This window comes from Tenebrio molitor, chromosome 5 (genome assembly GCF_963966145.1).
Source record: "Tenebrio molitor chromosome 5, icTenMoli1.1, whole genome shotgun sequence".
Taxonomy (NCBI): domain Eukaryota; kingdom Metazoa; phylum Arthropoda; class Insecta; order Coleoptera; family Tenebrionidae; genus Tenebrio; species Tenebrio molitor.
The window spans coordinates 10,209,879-10,234,720 of NC_091050.1; the positions used below are offsets into that span (position 1 = coordinate 10,209,879).

The following is a 24,842-nucleotide window of genomic DNA, read 5'->3' on the forward strand; positions in this document are numbered from 1 at the left end:
TTAATTCAAAAAGGACAGACCAGATTTAAGAGATCCGGCAACAATGTACCTGTTAAGAAAATATAACCCTAAACTGAAAGCAACCTAACCTAACACAAAAAGTGTCAATTTCCTTTAGGGAATTTAGTTATCACCGATGTACTGCCAACAAAATCACTAGATGATCATAGCCAACTCGGTCCCAAAAAGATCGTGAATGCCTTATAACGGGTGACTATTAAAATTTTCACTTGGAGTTGGCTTTGAACGAATTTTTATTTTTTCTGTTACTTTAGACACACGCAAGAACGAACGACAAATGTCAGTCAGTACAATTGAAACATAACCTATAAATTATAAAAAACATTTATTGAAATGTCAAACTTGTCAGTGTCTAAGGTGCAACGGAAAACAAAGAATGATCCATAGCCAACCCTAAGTGAAAATTTTAATAGTCACCCATTACTTTACCTTGTAAGCGCGCCTAGTTACTTTTCTGGTAGTGCCAACTTAACGACAAGCCCCCAATCCACATCTGTACCGTTCCGGCTATAGTTTGTGTTTTTATTAATTATTTCACATGTTTTTGATTAAATTTGACAAATGTGGCGTCGCACATTATAGGCGCAAATGTAATGTTGGCTGCATCACAATTTTTGTTATACTCATTATTACTCGTGAATCACCCTGTATTATTGTACGCATATGTGATTAATATGATAGAAAAAATATTGTGTGTTCTACCGCCAAATCACTATTAATTTTGAAATAATGTAAGTATTTACAATTTAATAAAGTGTTAAGAACAGATAAACAAAATGAAGACATGGCCTAAAAATTTTTGTTCTCCAGTAAAAATGTTTTGTCTGACAAAAAAAGGCACAAATATTAGATAAAATAAATCTTCCATCAGGAACAGGATAACAAGCTGTTTTAAATCATCTAAATAGTCTGAGCGAATCAATATGATTATCATCAGCATCACGCATTATGCCAACATTTACATATAATAAATAGAATAATCTACAGCGTCCAAAGTCAATACCAACTTAGTTTAAACCATAAGTTTCACTTAAATATGTAATACGAGAGTAAATTTACATAACTAGTATTATACCGTAGCGATTAACTACTCTAATATATTGGTTAATTCTAATGTCTCGCTCTGTTTACTCAGTAGATGATTTATGTAATTGATGCCCAACAAATACCGTGGATATTGATCGGAAAATTAAATTATTCTACATCTATCAACTGGTGAATAAACACATAATAATCTATGCAAACCCAAGCGAATAATTATTATATGGAAGATAATTAACTTTTGAACAGAACTATTTAAACGTTTAAGAAAACATAGTATACGAAGAAAATTTAAATTTGGCTGGAACATCAGTCTCGGACATTGTTTCTCTCTCTTGAATCTGGATCGTGACCCTTCATACGTATGCTAATGACGTTATGAGTGCCTTGAGGTGTGAGCCCGAGGGTGCGAAAACGGATAGCATTGTCATGCCTCTAATAATGAGTGGCCTCTGTTTCCGGCGGCCTTTGTAAAAAGCTCAATTTAGAAGAAAGCTGAGCCGAGCGAGATAATCACTGATTGATATAAAACCAAGTTTTTGCAGCAGAACAATAAACTGCCTTTCACAACACCCCACACAACAAAAAAATCCCGTACTTAAGCTCCGAAACGTAGAATTATAAATCTCAGTCACCCTTCTTGGGGTGAAAAAATATAGATACCGTCCGTTGGAAGAATAGTCGGCGAGAACAATTATCACAGTATCTTAATTGACCCGCCACTTCTTCCAGGGGCCAATTTGAAAAGAGCCACCCTCTCTCGAAGTAGCACGAGAAGTTGCGTTAACACACGACGCCAACCACTTCCGAGTGTTCTGATCTAATTAGGCTAACAACATCACCAATAAGATGTAAAATTTGCCGGTTATCATTGCATTAGTGTAAATTTACCTTGAGGGCGGGTTTCGAGGGGCTCAATTTGCGCGCCGGATTTTCCATTGAAGACACCTCTAACGAGCGGCATGCTGTCGAGAGTCTTTCTTCGTTGCACTCCACTTTCTCATCACATAATTAAGTTTCAATTAAGCGAACAAAAAGGTAAATCGCCTTCATAAAGAAACTTATGACGAGAAACCAAATTTAATTTGGGCAGGAAACGAGGGCATCTATCTATTCCGGAGCTTTTGAGACGGAGCTCGCATTAAAATATCGAGGAACTATAAGCCAAGACCATCTGTTACCGAAACATGTCCATTTCTGAATTTCCTGCGCCGTATGTCGAAACTTCCGCTGCAAACTCTCCCCGACTACTTTATGGAGAAGTCCATGTTCGCATCTGTCTCTTATCCGGCACAGCTCATATCACGACCACGTGACTCTCATCAATTCCCTCCATTCTTACGTCCACTTCTTTCATCTTGTTCCTCATCTCCGCCTGTTTTGATTTCCGTCACTCTATCCCGACCTCCTTGCCGATTCCTTCATCGTGCTTTAAACCCAATTTCGCTCCAAACTCCAAAATTTAATAATCAGTCTTTAAGTTTTGCCGCCTTCGTTCCACAATTTACTTTCAATTCATTCTTCATCCCGACCGGAATTCAACTGAACGACCCCATTCGTCTCGCCGCGATGCACCACCTGCAACAAAATACAAAAATTATTTGCATTTCTTATTGATGGCGCTCACAAAGCCAGAAGGCATCGACAACCTCGGAAACAAAAAATACAAAAAAAATCCCTCAAACGCCAGTCCACCCATCCAAATGTTGACCGCGCGCGGTGTTGCTTAACTTCTCTAATCGAATGATAACTACTGTTCTGAATGTGGTATGATTGTAAAAATGATTATTATTATTTGTGGGAGCCCAAGCCGCTTCAATTTGCTGGGACAGCTTGGAGGGCGCGTCTTTTTCTTTGGGTTTTATTCTTGACCCCGGAAGGCTTCAGGATCGAGTAAATGGAGCGGAAGCACATTTGTAACTGCTATTGACCGACTCACTTGGAGCTTTCTCATCTTTATATTCTGCAGAAACTAATTATCTCTGATATCTTCAATGAAAGAAGTTCCTCTGTGAAACAACTTTAACAACGCTCAGTGTCCACTCGGCCGAGTAATTGGGCGCAAAGCCGTATCGGCTGGGAATTGTTAATTTTTCGCGAATTACGAGATAAAAGAGGCGCACAAACAGCTTCGTAAATTTCTAATTTATCACAATAACCGGATTTAATTATTCGTTGTGCGGCACAAAGGCACATAATGAGGAGAAATTTAAATAAAAACATTTCGGTTCAAAACTACGCTTGTTGGAATAATTGAGGGACGAGGCTTTATCATAGACAAAGAAACTGATTTGATTTGGGATTCATCCTTGGACGGAAGAGATATTTCTCGTTTATTGTTGCGGGTGCAAATCAAGATGCAAAATTAAAAATTATGTGAGCACGAACAAAGGATCAAAGGACCGCAACGTGCATGCATATTTGCGAAACTTCAATTTACTTTATTCCAGGGATAAATCAGTTTTTTGTTTTTAATTTGCTTGATGAATGCCATTTTCACCAGGGAACATTGTGCTTAAAACAAAGCGACGCAATTTATTTTTTCATTCTGTTACTACCACACTTTCTGTAACAGCAATTTACACTCACAATGCGATAAAATACTTGAAACAGTAATTTAATTACTTTCTAGATTTGTACAGTTTTATAATCCAAATTTCTTTCATATAGATTAGCGTGTCGTAATAGTTATTTACATTAGAGTACGGTAGGAGTATTTTACAGCGCGAAGACTAGGCACAAGGCGAAGCCGAGCGCTTAAAATACCTACCGTACGACATTAATTTCCCTCTTAATTCCTTTTAGAAATTTTAGTTCTTGCATGATTTTAAAAACCATTCTAAAAATGGCAACCAGTCCTTGTATTTTTAGAATCTTGGAAACCTTCCACCCTCTTTACAAAAATTCTCTCAGAAATTATTTCCCCTTAAGCTTCACAATTGTGTAATGCGATTACTGCCAGAATTTGTCGATAGGGGTTCTTAATGCTCTAATACTTCCTAAACTGTTTTCAAGTTAAAATAAAATATTTAGGGAGATACTTTGTGCCGGTTCTTTGACTAAAAACAATTTAATACCAAAGACCAAATAAATACATTCTTCCATGATCATTGGATTTTAGTGGTTTTTCCTCACTGAAAATAGCAAAGATGGCAATTGAATCACTAGTGAGGAAATAATATTTTCTCACTAGTGAGCAAAGTGAATGTTTTGAGAGTTTGTGGATAGATATGTTGGACTGAAAGCTTTTTTAATCTGTTTTTAAAATACTTTCTGAATATTAGTAACTAAAGGTTGTCTTATTTTTGACTTATTTAAATTTGTAACCTGTAAAATTCCACAGTTTCCTGATAGAAGGTTCTTTTTGTAACAATTTTGGTGCTGGGAATAACATCAGAAGGGTTTATCAAACTCCTTTGATTCTTTTCAACTCATGACGATTAGTGTGTTTTATTTTATTAATGACGCTTCTAACTGTTGTTTCTCATCAGTTGTTAATAAATATTAACGCCTGTAATAACGCAATTTTTGCGTGGACTAATCTTGAGCGCGCTTAATTATGTAGAAAATTCGGTCGTTACAGCCCTTTAAAACTTTGATGTTGGTCGGCGCTGATTGCAAAATGTAAATGTAAAATATGAATTTCTCCGGTTTATTAGCTTTGCATTTAAATTTGAACGCGTATCCAGTGTTTCAGGGCGTACCGTTTAATTTTTTCCCTCCCTAGAAAAATTCCAATACACAAAAGAATGATTCGGAAGCTTTGTTATTCTTTAATATCGGCGTGGAAAAACCGTCCCGAAATAAGGACGTTTTTATTTTGTCGCCGCAGACATTTCAGAGGAGGAAACCGTGCAGTTGACACGTCGTGTGCGTCGTATGTGGACGCCCTGCGTCGCGACGCTACAGCATAATAAGTTTTTGCATGGTGTAGCCCTTAATTCAGCCCTGCCCTGCTCTCGACAGGTTACGGCGCACTTCATAAAAAAACACCGTAAAAATACCGCAAGGAGAATGTCCGTGAACTTGGAAAGATGAATAATCCTGGTTGAAATTTATGGGGATTTTTTGTTTTTGATGTTTGCCAAGAATTATTACCCTCTCTACCGCCTCGGCTCCGAATTTGTATTCATTTAATGCATACGAATGTATTGTTTAAATTTAGCGTGTGTCATCGCCCTTCGGCCCTTTTGGCTCGTTTTTATTCCTATTACAATATTATGATTTTTACATAAGCGACAAAATAATAAACTTTGTATTAATTCTTTTTCTACGATCAGTTCCACAAAAAAAAGGTACAAACCAGTCGCAAACAAAATAGTTATTTGTGTATCAAAGTAAAGACTCAGTTTTCTGGCCGAGGCGCAGCCGAGGCTTGAAAACAGGCGAGGACAAAAGGCACTTTTTGACAGAGGTATCGTATCTTCTATGTTTTTGGACGTAGCTAGTAACACACAAACATCTTTATCTGATTAAGACTTGGTAGAACCAAAATCACGATAGCTTCTAAAGCAGTGTATTTGGTTAAATTAAAAAGTTCGTCGTCTTTAATGCCGTCATTTAGCCAAGTCTCAGTTGAAGTTTTATCGTATCGTAATCCAGACAGAAAAAAAGTCGTTTACTTTAACTAGTGTTTAATCCGTTCGCGCTTTGACAAAAATACGGCGGTCGTCGGAGCTTGTTTTATTTAAACAATTCCCGGAATCTTTACGAACCACCCAAAACGAATGGTTTTTAATCAAAAAGGCAATGAAATTTATCAATTTGGCGAAATTAAACATTCGTATTTTTATTTAGGGCCCATAAAGCTCGCGGGCTGTGCAATGAGCCCGGAATTTATTTTAAAGTGGGACTTAAATTTTTATGAAGACTGTAATGGCTGTAGCCGTATTGGAAGAAAGCTCTCCGGGAGGAATGCAGGTCTTGTTCAGTTGCAGGCTTTATTATGTACCTTATCATTTTTATGGCAGAGCTTTCTCTTGTACTTGCGGAAAGCCGATTCATCACCTTAACATACATCGCGGTTTGTGGGCTTTCATCTGACCCTTTGGGCATAAATCACATGTTATACATTTTATCGAAAAACGTTTTGTAGAGATTTCTATAAATTATGCAGGATGCAATTTTTCATCCCAAAACACAATACATTGATTTGTACTAAGAAGAAAACCGAAAATTTGTACCTGGCACGATGAAAGCTCACCAAACCGATTCACTTACCGCATCTGCACAATAAATAAAATCCTAGTCAAATGCAAGCCGAGTGCGAAGCGCTCGTTGTTATTTATTGCGTTTATTCGCCCAAATACCCAATGAAATGTAACGAATTATTCAAATTAAAACGTTTTCAGGTGAATTGGAAATTCAGATGTGCAATACATAACGCGGGATACATTGTGACTGTTGATTATTACTTGCGAGCCAGCTTTTGATGGTTACGCTTTCAGCTGACAATTTTATGTTCGTCAAGTTTTCAAAACCAATGCGCCCTTTGTACCTGCGCTGCAACCGGTGTACACAATTAGTGCAAACACAACAACCGAATAATTCATTTAATTATGTACTAATGTACAAAATCGAATTGCAAAGCACCGCCATTACCATAACAACAAACCGCCATCTTGCATTCGGTGTGCTGAAAATCGACCGCGGTTGTATTGTGCAAAAAACGACACTAGGTGCGAAAACATATTTTTTGGCGATAACGATGTCGAAAAAGTGGCAGGATATAACTTTAAAGGAATTCGCGCGCAAGGATACGCTCTCTGAATTATGCGGACTTTCTCTCTTGAATGCATGAATAAAGGCTGAAATAAAAGGCGACACACACGAAACAATCTGTAAAGCTCCGGTTTTCAATATAAAATTATACCAAATAAAATTCTCCTGGTGTTATATCTTTTTTAACTAAACTAACACATAATTTAATGAATCCTTTCCGCAAGATTTAAACAAATCTAAGGGTAACAAAAAGGGTTTTCAATGAAACTACAAATGTAATGTTGTTTATAATATTTTTTAATTATTTTGAAAGTATTGTTTTGTTGTTTTGTAGCAGATATTTAAATAATTTTGAAAGCCCAATTAAGCCCTTGCTATTTTGCGTAAGATCGATATGAGAGCTTTACAGATAAATAAAAATAGACAGCTTGGTGAGTGCATACGGCAAACAAATAAAAAATTTAGTGCCTGGAAACGAGGGAGAGACATCTTGTAAACAACATCAGAAAAATGAGAACGATGACTATGTACATTTATACAACTCTAGCTACTGCAACCTTGGTCGAAAAAATGTAAAGCAAGAAAATGTTCCTGAAGTAAATAAATGTGAGAGCGGAAGTAAATAAAATTTATCTTTTCATCTTACATTTGCGCCTACACTTGCTATAAATAAAACGAGCAGCCGTCATGATCCTTCAACAAAATAAAAAATTCCAAAAATAGAAAACAGCTTAAATTTATTGCACACAGGTAATATAAAAATGGAGGAGGTGAAATACGATGGAAAGGAAACGTACGTTCTAAATTATCAGCGTGAACGAAACTGAGAATTTTGCAGTGACGCCATCTCTTTGCACAGTTGTTATTGTAAAGTAACTGAAATGCGGTCTCGATGCCGTTCACGAGGAACAATCTATATAAATGTTCCTGCCGCCATAACGACGCTCTCTCATATTTTATAATAATGTTAGTCACGAAAAGAACCAATTTCCGTTTGTACGAGTTGTCCGTGTCCAAACTTCCGTTCCTTCAACTTATTTAGTCAAGGGAAATTTTAATTCGGATTCACCGGATCCATTTTACACTGACATTGCCTATTTCCACCGGCATGTCTCATCCATAGCCGAAACCTTTTCACAAATTTCCCCGAAATTATTCACGTTGTTGGCGAAGAAGAACTTCGTGGTCCTCTCCCAAGCCCAACTTACGACGATTTTAAACGAGTTTCCCTCACTTGTCCACAAATTCCCTTTTTTCTCGCTTTTACTCGGCATGATCCAAGAAAAGAAACACAAGTAACCCACGACGCAGGATATCAAATGTTGTTTGCCCCAACAAAAAATGTATTACAGAAAAATTTCAACAAAATGTCTTACATTAGAATACTTTATACGAAATAATAAAATTGAACCTCTTTCTTCCTGTTTTATTTATCTATTTACTAAAAAAGCTCCGTAGTGAATCTATTTCAAATACGTCTTTATTAGAGACAGTTTCTACACTCTCCTGGGGCGAGAAAAAAGAATTTGTGACCAACATCACACATATTAAGTTAAAAATAAAATCGTTTTTATTAAACACATTTTTTAGGCCCCCACAAGCGGACGATAAGTAACTTTTTTCGAACGCTGACCGTAGCGCCATCTGTTGGTCTGTTTAGTAAGTTAGCAACGAAACCGACAAAACCGATAATTGTCCTGTAACTATAAATTATGAAAATAAGCAATTGTATTGCAAATAGTAAATTTCTACTCTTGTTGGCAAGGTGATAACAAATACTATAAAAAAAATTGTTGAAACGTATTTATTTGAAAAAGGTAGATACACAATAAATTTGTAATTTTTCCAATGATGTCTTTTGCTTTGTAGTTCGTGCAGTTGCCCAAAAGTGCCTTTTGTCCTGGCCTATTTTCAAGCCTCGGCTGCACCTCGGCCAGAAAACTCAGACTCGGACGAAAAAGATGCACTTTTTGGCCTTGACACACAAATAACTATTTCACAATCTTACTGTAACTGAAGCAAAGTGATGACGAACGTGTTCCTTTTTATTTTTCATGAAGGAAAACTCTCTAATACAGACCCAGTTCTATTACAAATAAACCATTTCCTCCCTTCGCTATTCGTAATAAAAAAGTTTCACTATCGAACAAACGTTTGCTTGTTCCGCTTTTACAAATCTTGCAGCAATTTCGCGTACGCGAAGCTTGCCTATTCCGACTATATGTGATTACCTGCGTGCAGCAATGTGGTCAAATAAAAGCTCTGCATGTCGCGGTGAATTCAGAGTCCTGGTTTCAATCAATCGCGAATGCAGCGCTGAAATGCTCCGGAACAAAATGAACTGTAATTCGGAAGAAAGTCACGTCCGTTGTTTGACTTACGATTGTTTCAGGAATCGCGCATTACATCAGACGATTACCTCGCATAACAAAGGTCTTCCTCGTGACCTTATCAGGTCCCCTGATGGGTTCAATACACAAACTTTATAATGACATCGTAGCACGCATTCTCGTCCCACGCTCAAATTCTTCCCAGACAATATCGGCCAAGTTTAATAAGCGGAAAATTTTCAAACAAACCACCTCGAAAACTGCAACGGAAGACGAAAGCGAAGCGATGATTAAACTGTACGCTCAAATTGCGGCGATATTTTCCATCGGTGATGCCTTGTTTTGGTGTCTTATTTGCATCCGGGGATTGAATCGTCGCCCATTATGTATAGTAATTAAGTTTTCACATGACAAAGTTAATACCGGACCCCATTCATTCATTACTTTTCCATCATTCATCACGGCATTATAAATGACGACAACCAAATTTCGACAATCCCACTACGGAACAGGACTCGTGATCAATCATTCACTTTTGTGTTCATCCAAGGCGCTGGAAGTTTCATTTTCCTTCGTGAATTAACACCAAGACGGGACATTATTTCAGATACAAATTGAAAGTTGCGAGTCGCCATCTGGCAGCTGCACGTCTCATACAAAGTCACCGGAAATATCGCCGCTACGTATTTCACATGTGAAATACTCTCGCAGGATGTGTCCGGACTTGATGCATTTCATGTCTCAGAGGCTGACCTATTTCTTTCCCGGATTCTATTTAATAATCTTGATATATTCGTGCTCATTTCGGAGTTGTGCTCTTGCACAGGTACATAAAGCGAATTTTTCTTTTGTTATGGTAAACGCTTTGAAAACCTTCTGTATATTTGATACGACCCAACCCGGCGCATCCACCATATTCCGACATCCGAAGTGCTCGATGGAATTATTCGGACCACCGAAAATATTTAATCAAAAGGAACACAAAGTACAACACACTTTGTATGGCCACATAAATATAAGAATGGCACGTTTACGGTTATGGCGCATTAAAAGTGTTGCTGTTCCATAAATTATTGCAAATAAAAACGCACCTGTCCGACGTTGATTTCGGCTCGTTTTACACTGCCTCGAACAGAATCCAATAATCATAAAACTACCTGAAACCTAAATGTATCGTTATTGTTTTCTTTATTGTTGTGCCTTTGATTGATTCCTTCTGTGGAGTCGTCTGTTAAATTTACAACTGTACATAAACCGCGGCTGCGTAATCTCTCGTTAACGATATTTTTGTGACGACGGGAAACTAAACTTCCACTTGGAAGTCCCGTCGAGACTGGGAACGAAAGGATATGGCCGAAATTTTCAATGATAAATTTTCTACCATCATTCTCGGACGTGTTTCTTGTACAAAGAAAATCGCTATTTATTAGACTTCTTGTTCAAGTTAAAACGATCACGACAACGACTACCCTTTCTAATTTGAATTTTATTGTAAGTACTATCCTATAGCGGATAAAGTTGGGAGCTTTAAATGTTAAAATCTTGCTTTCTTCTTGGAAACTTTGGGTGTTACAGCAGCAGGTAATTAACCGGTTTACACGAATCACGATAACTGTGTAGGTCATGCAAAGAACAATCTCTATAAAATTCTACAAAACAGTAGTAAAATGAGTTTTACTATTGAAGATAAATCATTAATAATTAATTAATTAATAATATATTTTTCGAGAGGTAGGCAACCAATAAAACGCCTGTGTATAGCAAGTATACACATGTGTACGATTAAGCCAAGAGCGACGTTGTGATAAAACAAAAGATGAGATAGCACTCTTGATTTGTTTTCTTGTTGATCACTTTGTATGAATAAATTACATCGTTTGGGAGGTCCAAATAAAATATTGTCCGAGTGAAATTTGTTGTTATATTTTGCGAAAAGATGTATTCGTAGCCAATTTGTTAATCTCTGGCTGAAATTACCTTCAATTATTCAAACCTGAAACTATACACACAGGATTAATGAAATTATGTTTTATGCGATGTGAATATTTCATAATTATTTTAATGTGGCGGTGTAATTGAATGGATCCGCAAAATGCCGAGCTGGGTTGTAATATCCACTATGTAATTTACAGTGTCAACTTTACAGGTCAGTGATTTTCGTACCACTAATTACAAAATTCTTATCTGCTATTTCATTTTGTTCCTCGCTCAGAAACTTATTACACTTTCCTTAAAATATCTAATATAAATTATAATAAATCAAAAGCCTTTCAGTCCAGAGAATACCCTTTGATGATTAATTCACAACGCTTAAAGGTCACCTTCACTTAATTACATTTGTTACATATTACACTTTTTATTACGAAACATTACCGCTGTACATTTTTTCTTACTTTACAGTACAAAGCACGACTTCGCATTGAGATAATAAAAACTCTCTCTCGGATGATATTTTTAAAGCATATAATAAAATGACGTTAAGTGATTCTTTTATAAAAATATGACCAATTGCGATACATGTATGGGAATAGGTCATTTTAATCAATATGAAATTGTCTAACGAAGCCGTAGACTGTGTTGAAAAATAGTATTACTCACATCAAAGTACTAGGCTGGAAATTTTTCTTATTTCCGTTATGCTTCTATAACGAGACAGACCAAGAGAATATTCCCTTAGATATCTAGATTTAGGCAGATATGGCTATTGCAATCTAATACCAGCAAAATGACAACAAAAGTACAAAAATTTCACCTTGCATGACATTTTACTGTACTAGTACGGCACGGTATCCTTTTACCACACTAGTGTCGTAAGTTTACTTGCAATTGAATAATTACTGAAATAAATTCTACTCCAATACGAATGTTATATTTTGCCCTATGGGCTTTCTGATTCCTGATTACATTTTTCTTTTGTAAGGGATGTCCATACATAAAAGGTATTGCTGGCTGCATTTAAATTTAGTTAGGGTCGGAAAGTTATGTGAATCAGTCTCTAAGTATTTAAAAAGGTTCCAACAACTTCATCTAAGTAAATACGGTTATGTTGTTTTAAATTTGAAACACTATTACCTTGTATTGTATTTTCTGAAGCGAAAACAAATTTTTAGGTGTGTTACTGAATGATCCGAGGCGTTGGTGTTTGACGGCTGCAGGTGAAAGCTACCCTTATCACTTTCTACAGGTGCGGACCTTTGAACCTTTCCCTGAACTAACAAAATTCACTTAGTAAATATATCGCAACTGTATTATCCCCAACCGGAGAGAAAATCCCGAACTATTTCAATTAAGAAAAGACAGACGCAAATACACCGGTGGCCTTGGATTTCTGATGCAACAGTTCCACCAACTAAACGAACTTGAATTGTTCATTGCATTAACGTAACTAGTTCCAATTCCATTAAAGAGAACCAAATTACAAACACATAGCAGCTCTACTACATTAATCACTCGAGCAATTTTCTTTCAGACAAGAATAAATGTTCCTGAAGTGAATTTAATGATGTTTTCATAATTTTTCCTTCATAATCCTTCGGAAGCTCCTATTACTATCTATATCGATACAACTACCGTAATATGTTAAATGAAGCTGAACGAGCCGAGTTACTGATAATTCGAGCAAAAGCTTCATCGAAAGCTATCGACGAAGATATCTGTCTCTCACGGCAACGCGTCCCAGCAAGTCGAGAGAGAGAGACCGATGCTGAGGGTGATAAAGTGGGATTCGAGCAACTTCCCTATGCAAATGCATTTCTGCTAAATGAATTCACCACCCACACGCGAGCTTTCGGGTTAAGAATATCGCGACGGGGTCTCGGATTACAAGCTCCACCGGCTATTTATCGCCTCCACCTTTTATTGCTTCCCGGTTCGGCATTCTACAGTTTTATTTCGCCCAAAATAAAATCCAATAACGTATCGGGTTATTGGCGGCGTAACCAACACCCTTACAAAGTTGTGCGGTTGGGGGTGTGTACAAGTCTAGGCGTGAGGTTGTGAAAAATTTCGGGTAAATCAAGAAGTAGTAAAGTTCTTTCGCAGTGTCCTAGGTGGCAAATATTTCATGGTTGCTAAAGACCTAACGGTTGAAGGGCCATTGGGTTTACGTTGGTTTATGCATGTAATAGCCGTAATTTGGGCCATAATGCCATGAATTATCACATCGTCATATGTGTTAAAATTACACCCCCGGAAAATTATGTGGACAATTTCGCGAAACGTAATGGTTTAATTAGAGCCGAAGTGATCAAAGAGTCGTCGTAATGAATCGCAGCCAGTGAAAAACATCCAAGTTATTTCCCGATAAGTCCAGGCCCGCATTTTAATTCAAGGGGAGGTAATGCGCAAGCAAAACGGAATGAAAGGAGGAGGGTTCGTCATATCTAATCCAAGGTATTATGGATTACATCTATAGCAAGCTCAGGAGGGTTTAAATAATGCACGACGGTTTTATTTGTTGGTAATCTAAATTACTTTTTGTTCGTATAAACGAGTTTATCAAAATGGGAATTGTTGCTGTTTCCATGTTCGCCGACTGGCAATTTAAAAAGGAACGTGTATTTTTAGATTTAATGATAGCGCGCCAGGAGCAGAAACGCGCCCTTTGTTGTCCCTATTCACAAAGGAAAAACGCCAGACCCAACACTGCAAGGATTAACGCCATCGCGGAAAGGATTTTTCACGCAGAGGCTCCGACTCATCCGGCAACTTTCCACTCGCTAAAAATTCGCAACTCACCCCGGGGTCAGCTAATTCAATAATTCACGCTCGCTCTGGCTAGAAATCTTCTACCGGAGGACGTCTTAAGCGGCTTAGAAACGTGCTGTCTCCAGTTTCACATCTTCAAAGACTCGAACACGTTATACCGTCACCAGCTGCTATAGTTGGCGCGGCGAACCACTGGAGTCGTCACGAGGGGTTCACGTGATAGTTCGCAGCGACGCCAGAAAAAAAATAAATATTGGCGGCGGAATATTTGTTAGGTGTAAATTCATTATTCGTTCCTTGGTGCTCTCGTAGTCGGGGAAGCTCCCCCAGTGTGAATCGCATTCAAGTAGCTGTGGTCCGGCGCAGAGCAGAAAATTCAGCTGTACCACCCTTAAAGGAAATCGGTCAGTTGACACATAAGTCTGACATCTTTCCTTTTATTCTTCAGGAAAGCAAAAAGAAACTTTCATTCCAAATTCTTTGATTAGTTTTTTTAATTTTTAAATGAGGTACGTTCGTCGTTCTCATTTAAATAACTCTTCCTTTTCTTACAGCGTAGGAAGAAACCCCCAACCCGCGAAACGTTTCAGCACACCCCCAGTAGTTTCAGTAGGGAATAATTTCAGCGCTAATGCTCGCGGTTAACTTTTATGCGGCTGTGATGCACTCAAAGCATCTAGGGTTATTGGATCGTTCCGGGATAATTCTCGCAAACGCAGGTGTTTATTAGCGGAATTTTTAATTCATTACCTTAATGCGTGGCTCCTTTGCAGACTGGCGAGAAAACGTCCGCATGATTTGTGAAGGCCAATTTCGAAATAAAAATTATCTTTGGACGGAGGCGGAAGCCGAAATTTCAAATTACTCCATTTCATTACATTATTAATAATAACGCGTGAAGTACCGCTACGGAACGTCCCTAATAAGATTTCATTTAGGGAAATAATTTAATGTTCCCGTCATCCTTTGAAGCTGCTGGAAAAATAGCCGCCCCCGACGCGGGCCCCGGCTCCACTTACTTATTCGAATTAATATGGACGCGAGCGACGTTTTTCGAGGCAAGTCGAGCTTATTTCGAGAGCACTTGGCAATTATCAAATGCGGTATTCTAATTAAAGAAGTTAAATTAGAACTAGTTTCGTTGGCGTTTCACAAATTGCTTTCTATTTACCAACAGGACCGTAATTGAATAAAACCGCGCAGCTGTTTGCCGCCGCCCGAAAAAATCCTAGATAAACGGCGGCGTTTTCGAAATAAATTCATTCCGTCTGGCAGCAATCTGTTTTTATGTTAGACTTGCCTCATAAAATGCGAAAAGGAATTTACCATTTGATCAAAACATAGCAAACGTTCAAAAGGGCTTAGGCCACATCCGAACACATTCTTTGTCTTCTATCAGACAATATTATTACGAGCAATGGCGCGTTTTGGATTTACACAAATATTACTCTGCCTTGAAAAATTGATTCAATTTTCTCTTGCTCTTGCACCAATAAAAAATCTCGCACGACACATCTTTTGTCAGCTTCCATTTGCATCATCCTTAACAAGAACTAAATCATCACGGCTGTACAGTTTCCAAAGCGTGTGAAAAATTTATACTTCGCTATTTTTTACACAAAGTGAGGCGCCTTTACGTCTGCCGAAAGCTAGATTTCTTATTTTTTACCAAAGCTCTGGCAACTTCTCTATAATTTCCTCCTAAGACAAGCGAGCTTCCTGATTTACATTTCTGCGATCAACTGAAATATTTCTTGGTCGTCCTGTTGGGCAAAGCAGTCTGTATCGTTTTATTTGATTCCAAACTAATGAAACCGCAGGAAAACCTCGCCAAAGCTCGAGCTTTTATTGTGCTTTTTGCGTGTTTTTCAGCTCAACTCTGTGCAGTCTCGGTGTGTTCATTAGATAATTTCAGTTTCAGTTTTTATCGCTTTACGTGCGTTAGGGACTGGCGTTCAGGTAGGTCTTTAATAAGCAACTAAACTGGAGAATCTCCGACGAAATTTAATCCGGAGCTTCCCTAAACACAAAGAACTGTTTGCTTTTCGGTACTCCGCCCAGGCAGCAAACAAATATTACATTATTCTCGACGAGAATCAAATTTAGACTTTATTAAGGCACGCGGGTAGTATTCAATTTTGATTTAAACACGCCACCATAACTAACAATCCTATCTGTCGGTTAACCGGAGCATTGTTGGGGCGCCATTGTAGCGGAATAATTAAAGCATAAATGAGCAATTATTAAATCCTTTTTATATCGGTGGCGGGATATCCCCGTTTCATTTTTGAAAGACAAAGCCTTTCATGATTTGCGGGATTGAAAGCCCAAATCGAGATCAAAACGACGGTTCCAGTCGGTTCACCCCAGTAAAGCCTGCTGGAGGGCTAACGAAACTTGTAATTGCTCCAATAAGTCAATTACTGTATTCCTAATGCGCCTGGATGTAACGGGAGCGTTGGCAGAATGCGAAATTTTCGGTGGAAATTTTTCCGGAAAATAGAATTATTCCGGGCCAGGTAATGGCCGCTGCAGTTGCAGAAGCGATGAGGGTTTCGCTGACGTAATTGGAATTTTCCCGTCAGACGGCGGAATTGAATTGTAAACAGAAATTGTAAAAAAGTTTTCGGTTTTGGGCGCAAATAAATTTCGTCCCGCAGCGTCGTGATCTTCCGGGGAACAATCCGCAAGTCTAAGCACAAACAGGCAAATTCCCAGGTAAACTTTATTCAGGATTTAGTGTATCGCCTAATTTTAGGGCCCCCGAGAGCGGTTGCCGCGTAAAAGGCGCCGGTGTGAAGAGCAAGCACTCCCTTTAAGGCCAATAAGTTGAGACAGATTTTGGGAGTTTGCAGACACTCGAGTTCGCGCTTTGTTCGATGCCGCCATGATCGTCGACATTTTTCGGGGCTGCGAGCTTGTTGCCTCAATTAAATTCGCATTTGTCGATGAGTCGACACAATGAAAAACTCAAATGAAAATTTCCTTTCACGCTCTGATAATGCAATTTTCCGGAGGGGCTGCGCAAATAAATCAATCGTCATCAAACCCGACTCCATCAGCTCTCAAAACAGCGCCTGTTGACTTTTTACGTTTAAGATAACATTTAGCAATAGTTGAGCAGCCGGTTTAGGCATGTTGCGTCGAAATTCATTCGGAATGTTTATTCTGGCTGCGTTCGGAAATAATCAAAGCAAACATAATTAAGTTTCGAGATTAGTTACCTTGAAGTTAAAATTCACGTCGTGGATCGTATTGAGTTTCCACTAAGTTTACATATTATAACAGAATTACTGGCCAAGTTGGACGAGTTATGGCCCGGATGAGGCTCCACACTGCCGAAATGCTAGTCAAAGCAAAATTAGGCAGTGTAAATCAGGCTTTTCATGACGTCGCTGCGAACACGTGACTAGTCCACTGGTTCGCCGCGCCAACTATAGCTTTGTTCTACATTTGCACCAGAGGAAAATATTTTTTTCTTTCAAAGTAATGCAAGCAAGAATTTAGTTAGATTGGACTGAGGTCGTTAATAGCAATAATTTCCATTAAACTAATCGGTGGCTATTAGGGGGGCGCAGTCGAGTCAATTTTAATTAAACTGATTAAGGATGTGTGTGAAGTAGTCCCTGAAGCATAATGGAGGCGGCGGCGGCGAATTCGCCAAAATAAGTAATCGGATTTTAATTGAAAACTGTCGAGAACTATCTATATTTAGCCGATATTGCATTTTCTTGCCGACAAATTGCGCGAACTCATCGGACGAAATTGATTAGAAAGTTCAATACATTTCGACGTCGTTATTGGAACTTTTGCCTGATTAAATCAGCGACGATTCTCCGATATCAATTACGGCCATCGTTTTCATCAAATTATTTTCCATTGTCGCCGTCCAGATCAATTAGACGCCCCCCAGGTGCGACCGCCCGGAATTTTTCCACGCGAAATGAAATTTAAAAAGATACCCTCCCACGTCTCTCACATATCACACCTTCGAAATTAAATAAGATGTCACCGGAAGGGTCCGGAGATCTCGCCTGTCTCGCGCCGACTGGAAATTCTTTGCTGTTTGTCAAATGTCGCCAATTTTATTAATAAGAATGCGTGGTTTCCGGGATTCGTACGGGGAAAGGCGCAGCTTCTGCTCCTCCGAATGACCTGGAGGCCGATATAACACGACATAAATTTTGTGCTTTAGCGAGATGAAATGCTTAATCCCGACTGGACATTAATCAAAGCTGTTATCATAAAGCTCATAAAATTTACACCCTTAAGAAGCTGTGTAATGTCGTAACGTGCAGAATGGAGTTTTTGTTGCTGTTTCGCAATAAGCGATTTTTTCAGTATTTTCAATACTATTAAAAAAACTATTACTATGTATTAATAAATTTATCTATCTGAAAAAGGTAGATACAAAATACATTTGTAATTATTCCAACGACGCCTTTTGCTTTGTAGTTCATGCGCTCGCCTAAAAAATTTAATGTGCATCTCTGCCAAAAATCGCCTTTTGTCCTCGCCTGTTTTAAGCCTCGGCTGCGCCTCGGTCAGAAAATGCAGACTCGTACGAAAAAGATTCACTTTTTGGCCTTGATACACAAATAACTATTATATGGCAAAATTGACATAGTAAACAAAATATTCTTTCTTTTTTGAACAACACTCAATAATATTTTTTTTTATAAAATTGAAGCAAATTTCCTCTAATTTTTTAATTTAACAATTAATTCTTCGAATGGTGCATCCTAGAAGAATCTACATACATAAATATAATACAATAATTAAAATGGAGACCTTTTTGCTAACTTTAAACTCTTCTGTGGAATCCTTTTCCCTTCTTTTTCCTTTCTTTCTTATTTATGTTTCCAAATTGTCTTACTATTCTTAACTGTTTCAACACTTGTCACGTTAACCACCTCCTGTGACTTTTAGAATGTGCGGTCTAAAACTTTCACGAAGTGCCTTTTCGGTCAACTTACTCCCGTCTCAAGACAAACCACTTTGACAAATTATTGTTTTCCATAAACTTTCCCCAACCTTTAACCCCGTTTTGTTTCACTTTGAAAGTAAATTAACCTTGAAACTCCTCTTCCAACCCCACCAACGCAATTATTTTCTCTGCCAATCCACAAACCTGCATCTACCAGATTTTAATTTAAATAATACCGTCAGCGCGTGTGTTTTGGGCGCCATTTCCAATTCTCGTTCGGAATGGAAGCCATTAATCACGAAATGTAATTTTTGGCGGTTTTGCAATAATAAAACAGCCCCAACACCGCATCCATCCATTTATTTTATCTCTAATAAAACCTATTTAGTCGTCTCTTTTAATTCCATTAAATTCTGAAACCTTTCCATCGAAATTGGTTTAATTTATTTAGAACGATAACACTTGACGATTCCACCTGAAAGCCGGAACACTCCAACCTTTGACATAGTTTCGGCTTCATAAAGGATTTAAGTCTATGCAATATTCACGAGCGATGTATTTTGCTCGAATTTAATAGAGTTGAACCTGTTTTGTGCATTGGACATTTCAAAGGAACTAACTGCCGGAACGATTCTAACGTTTAAAAAGTTTCCCAGAGAAATTTCTATTAAACCAAAAAACTAAGCAGTTTACGTCTGTTTCAGACCGACTCATACGATCAAATTGAAGTTGCGTTAAAGCTACAATTGACACTGTAAGCCGTTGAAAATCTTCATTGGACCTCAGAATGTTTCTCTGAATCGACGCCATACTAATATTATATTAAAAAACAAACGGGGATGCTAATGAAAAAACAAAAAATACCTCACCTATAATTTCCCCGGAGTATTTTCGCCTTTTGAGGAAATATTTTTCCGCCGTCTTGATTGTTTCATTTGCTACTTGCACTACTTAGCACCAAACGAGTGCCAGATTCCAAATTATGATTGTTCTGTTCGGCAAATAGACAAATGTACACATTCTGTTTCTCGCGATTAAAAGTCATCGAGTAAACAAGTTGATAAATTCAATCGAAACTTGATTAAATTTGATTCGCCACTTCTATCTAACCGCATTAAATTTTAATCCAGTTGCGGTGCGAAAGCCACTGCAGTTGGCTCTCCTGGTCTGTTACCAATGTTCAAACAGAGATAGTGTGAATTATGATACCGGAAAATCTGGACTTGTTCAAACAAGAACAGCAGTCGAAAAAACTAAACAATCCAAATCGAGAAATAAAAATTATAAGCGAAAATAACTAACAATAAATTTGACTTTAAATATGGTGTTGATTCGTATTTCAGAAACTGAAATGGAGAATGAAATCTTCTTTGCAAGGATTTAGAGAATAGTTTTCGAATGTGCCAAAGATCCACCGGATCTCAACCTCCTTGAAATGTTCTGGTACCAGTTGATCAGATCAGCAAAGAGATTTCTGGCTTCAAAAAAAAATCTGCAGTAGTAAGCCTTGCTTCTTGAAATAAATTAAACATGAAAAAATCTTTATGTCTTTCCTTGACTTAAAATTATATGGCTCTGTTATTTTATCTGTATACAGGGTATTTCACGAGTGATAATGAGCGAGACGGAATTGAAAATGCAACCCATAATACATTTGCAAACCAAATCTGGATATGGACTCCGATAATATCCAGGTTTGCTTTGCAAATGTATTGTGGGTTGCATTTTCAATACTGTCGGGCTCATTATCACTGGTGAAATACCCTGTGTTATTGTTTTCAATGATGATTTAACGGTAAAATATTTGAAGAATATTGACGAATTTAAGATATGTAATTAATTTTGTCTAGTAAATCACAATTAGATTTTGCTTTGGTTAACTCAGTGAGATATTAACAACCAACTTGTAGCACATATTCCAAATTTCTCTCCATGCAGCAATTTATAATGCGTATTATGCACACATCAGTCACCAAAGTATACAATTTAAGCATCTTAGCAGAAATTCCATCAAAGCTAAAATTCTGCTGCAGAAGCTAAATCGAATGAGTGAAATGCTGATCGATTATAAATCTATACGAAGAAGAAATTTTGATGGTCAGTCTTAGAGAACTGTGTTTTAGAGAGTGCCTAGCATTTGAGTCCAATTAAAAAATGTTTGGTTTTTCCTGGAGTCAGTAAATTAATTGCAGTCTCAGTTCGCACGCAATTTTATTGGGAGAATTTGTTTCGGCGAGCGCCAACAGAAAATCGATCTGCAGCAGAGTCCTCGTGGTAAATTGCGATTTCCCCATAGTTTGAAAAGAAATATCTTGTGTAATCGGGTGGAAATATAAAACTAGGGAAGTGTCGCATGAAACGGTGACAGTGAAAGATTACTAATAATAAAGTTTTAATGCAGTTTTGTTCGTGTTTATTTCGTGTGTAGTAGTTTATGGACAACGAAGTGTAACATATGTTCCAGCTTCGACAAGTCAATCGATTCGAAGTTATTTGGTTGACTGGCGAACAAATTGCACAATTACGTCGACGTCGGACCGAAATGATAATTTAAAACTTTTTAAACAGAACGCGAAAGAAAACAAGGTGAGGCAAAAACGGAAGGAACAAGAAAAACCAATCTTTGTTGCGTTGCAGCGGGATTTGAATGGAGCCAGATTGACTCGAATCGATTCTTCGGAAGAGAAATGGTGCGGCGTGATTAAAACCGGCAGAAATGGACCAAAACAAAATTCTTATTAAAAAATTGCCGGTCGTATAGAGTCGGCTTAAATGCAAATCGGAACGGAATGAAAATAATTTAAAAAGTCATACATTTTTTATATTTTCATTCCGTCTCTTTATGGCGCCGTTCTTCGACTTGGACCCGACTTATTATGGACGGACACGGCTCTAATCTCATTCATTGGCTGTTGCTGCCATTAATTTAAATTTTAATTAAGTAATTAAATTACGCCAACTACGGACCAACTAAAATGACTAAAAAATACCGGGCTGAGCCATAACATAATTTAAATAAAAGTTTGTTGGATCTCTAGAGGGCTGTGCTCGTGTCAACATTTTAAATGTCATCACCTGCTTCAGGATACAAAATTAACTGTTACAGATACTTTGAAGGATCAGATGAAATACTGAATCAGGGGAGTGGATTTGCGATCTGATAAGTGTCCGATGAGTTTCTTATTTATATTTTTCCTCCACTAAAACAAGATATCAAATATTTAAGAACAATACGAAACTTCTCAATTTGCTCGGTTTTGACCTCTATATTTCTTTTGGGAAATCATTGGACACTTCTCCTGCGCTCTCTTCAAGTGTGCTACCGAGAGAACTAAATATCTTATTAACTAAATATCAGCTGTTCATTTAAATTTATCCTCAAAGTCACAGAGTAAAGACACAAACAGCGCAAAAAGTGAGGTTAGATTTAAACAGCTGATCCGTGATCTGTAACCCGTAGTGCGACTCTTCAACGCCTACTTTGAGGATAAATTAAAATGTAAGGTACATTTTAAACTTAAATTATTGTTGCTGACATGTTAGTTATGTGAAAAAGTGCATAAAGTAAAAGCAGGGAGCGACTTATCAGTCCGTCAAGACAATTTATCTGGCTGACATTTCCTGGTTCGTCGTTAATCGTTTCTTTTGATTCTAACAGCTTTGAAAATGTGAAGAAAAATAGTCGAGAGGCGCCGATAAATCTGATCGGATATCCAGCGTTAAATCGATGTGGGATCAGGTTATGCACAAATCCCAGCCACAAAAATGTATTCAGCTCGGTAGAATTGCTCCAATTTAAAAGGATGATTTAATCACAGTTCGCCGTATAAATGCAGGAATTTTTTATGCGGAACTGCATGCCATGTAGTTTATTCCAGTCGTCTGGAGAATTAATTTGAAGATTTATTGTGGTGAAAAATTGATCGTTTTTACGTCCACCGCAGAGCAACCCGTCGCGACAAAATAACCTCTCGCCCCTAGTAAAAATCGAAATCTCCAACGACCGTGCCGTTATCTGTTCTTACGATTTCGCATGTATAATTCAGACCCGTCGATGCTGGAAGAAGATTTAACGCTCCGGAGATTCGACGCTCGTGGACCTATCCGGCTGTTTTAATGTTAAGAAAACTTCTTAGGTACGAAATCCGGTCCGTTAAGTCTGTTTGTTTTGCGTCCCGCAATAAATGCAACACTTTCCGGGCGTTATCCGTCGGGTCCGGGCATCGAGGAGGGGCGAGCCCTCGATAATGATTATGATTTCTGCTGTTAGTTTATAATTCGGGGGAAACTCGGCCGGTTGATGGAGGTCGATGAATTAACAGTAATGTGGACAAAACCACGAGCGCCCAGTCCGGAGTAACGTGGGCTATTACCGGCGCTTCTGAAAGGGATGCGACACCGTAATTGGGAATATCATCTGCGGCATATTGCCTGATTTATGGCGTTAAACACCGCCGCACTGCCCACATAAATTTCCCCGTCCGGTCCTGGCCGGGAACAGATGAAATTTGCCAGTCGGGACGCTAATTAAAAAATTGGGCGATGCGGTACTACAAGATGAATCACGAGTAATAATAAGAATAAGCCTAACAAAATTTGTGATGCAACCAACAATACATGATGCAACCCTCAATACATTTCCAAAAAAACAGGATTTTTAATTTGAAATTCAGTTTCTTGGTTGAAGTGTATTGTGGGTTGCATTTTCAATTCGTCGGGCTCATTATCACTATATTAAGTGTGCAAATATTATGGAATCCGTATAATTATTTTTGTTTAAATATTGTAATATTCTTTTTATCTAAGGAACTAGACAGAATCTACTACTAGATTTTGAAGATTAAAAAGCCACTTTGCTTCAAGTCAAATAATAATATGTACCTACTCCACTTACCTCCATTATAATACTAATGGAAAGAAAATCTTGATCGTTCCTTTTGAAACCCGAGGGCTATTAATACATTGAGGAAAAAAAGTCGTTCTCTCCGGCTGTGTATACATTATTTTTGCACCGCCTCAATAATGGAAGCAAGAAGAAAATAATTTAACAGCTGTTGAGTTATTCTAATATGACGAGTACCATGACAACCGACAAAATTTGTATTTTGGAGCTGGAAAATGAAGAACCGCAAGAAATTGTTGACGCCACAGGTGCTACAGTTTCAAATTTATTCATTAAAATTAAGAATCTTGTACGATATGATGCGCAACAAGTATGTTATTGAAAATTCTTGTAATATTCATTTCACAATTGAGTGTATAATGAAAACATCCTAAGGAGTTTTGTACAAATACTCCTCAGGGGGGTAATACTTTATTTACCAATTTCTGCTCCACCCTTATGGGGAAAAAATTATTAAAGTAATTTTTTTAATCGAATATTGTGCTACTTTTATTGTCAGATAAAATTTTTATTATAAACTCAGCAAAGAAAACGTTATTTCCTTAACGGCAATATTGTTTTTAATGGTGGATGCGCCGGGAAAGTGTTGTAATAAATTTTTCTCCCTACCGGTTAGAAATGTAGGCTGTGGATACCTCATTTGAGGTGAGAAAATTCAACTTTCTCGCTAAGGTAAGAAAGTTAATCATGAAATGTTTATGGAAAAACTGTACCAAAATACAAATGTCAAAAGTGTCAAAAGTGAAATAAGTTATTGATAAATGAAAGCCAATTCAATGAAGTAAGTTGGTAGGTCAATCATATAATCTGGAAAATAAACAGATAAGCTAGGTAGGTAGATTACTTTACCCTGTTTATATCAAATTTTCGAACAAACCTCAAATCTTCAAATGCGATGACAAGTTAATTAAACAAATAACACAGGCTACTATTCAATTCTCAAAATTTTCGTTTTAATCACGAATATAACCATTTTTTTTTACTTTTTTCAACAAAGTTGTGCCGGTAGGGAAAAAAATTGTATTCAAACCTTGTTAAGAAAGTGTCCTTGCAGACCTTAGGCACTTACAAACCTCGTCTACGACTCGGTTTATAATCTTTGCCTGCGGTCTGCAAGAAACCACTTTCTTACCTTGGTTTGAAATATACTATTCCTATATGACTCTGTACAGCAGAAAACTTTTCATTTACA

General features: G+C 37.7%; 1 protein-coding gene across 1 annotated transcript in view; it reads right to left on the minus strand.

Moving 5' to 3' along the window:
• Nucleotides 1-24,842, minus strand: part of Nlg2 (Neuroligin 2) — a 183,637-nt gene that overhangs the window by 128,235 nt on the left and 30,560 nt on the right. The window contains exon 2 of the mRNA XM_069048059.1: nucleotides 1,954-2,640. The gene's annotated coding sequence lies outside the window, so the exon portion shown is untranslated. The remainder of the gene's footprint in view (nucleotides 1-1,953; nucleotides 2,641-24,842) is intronic.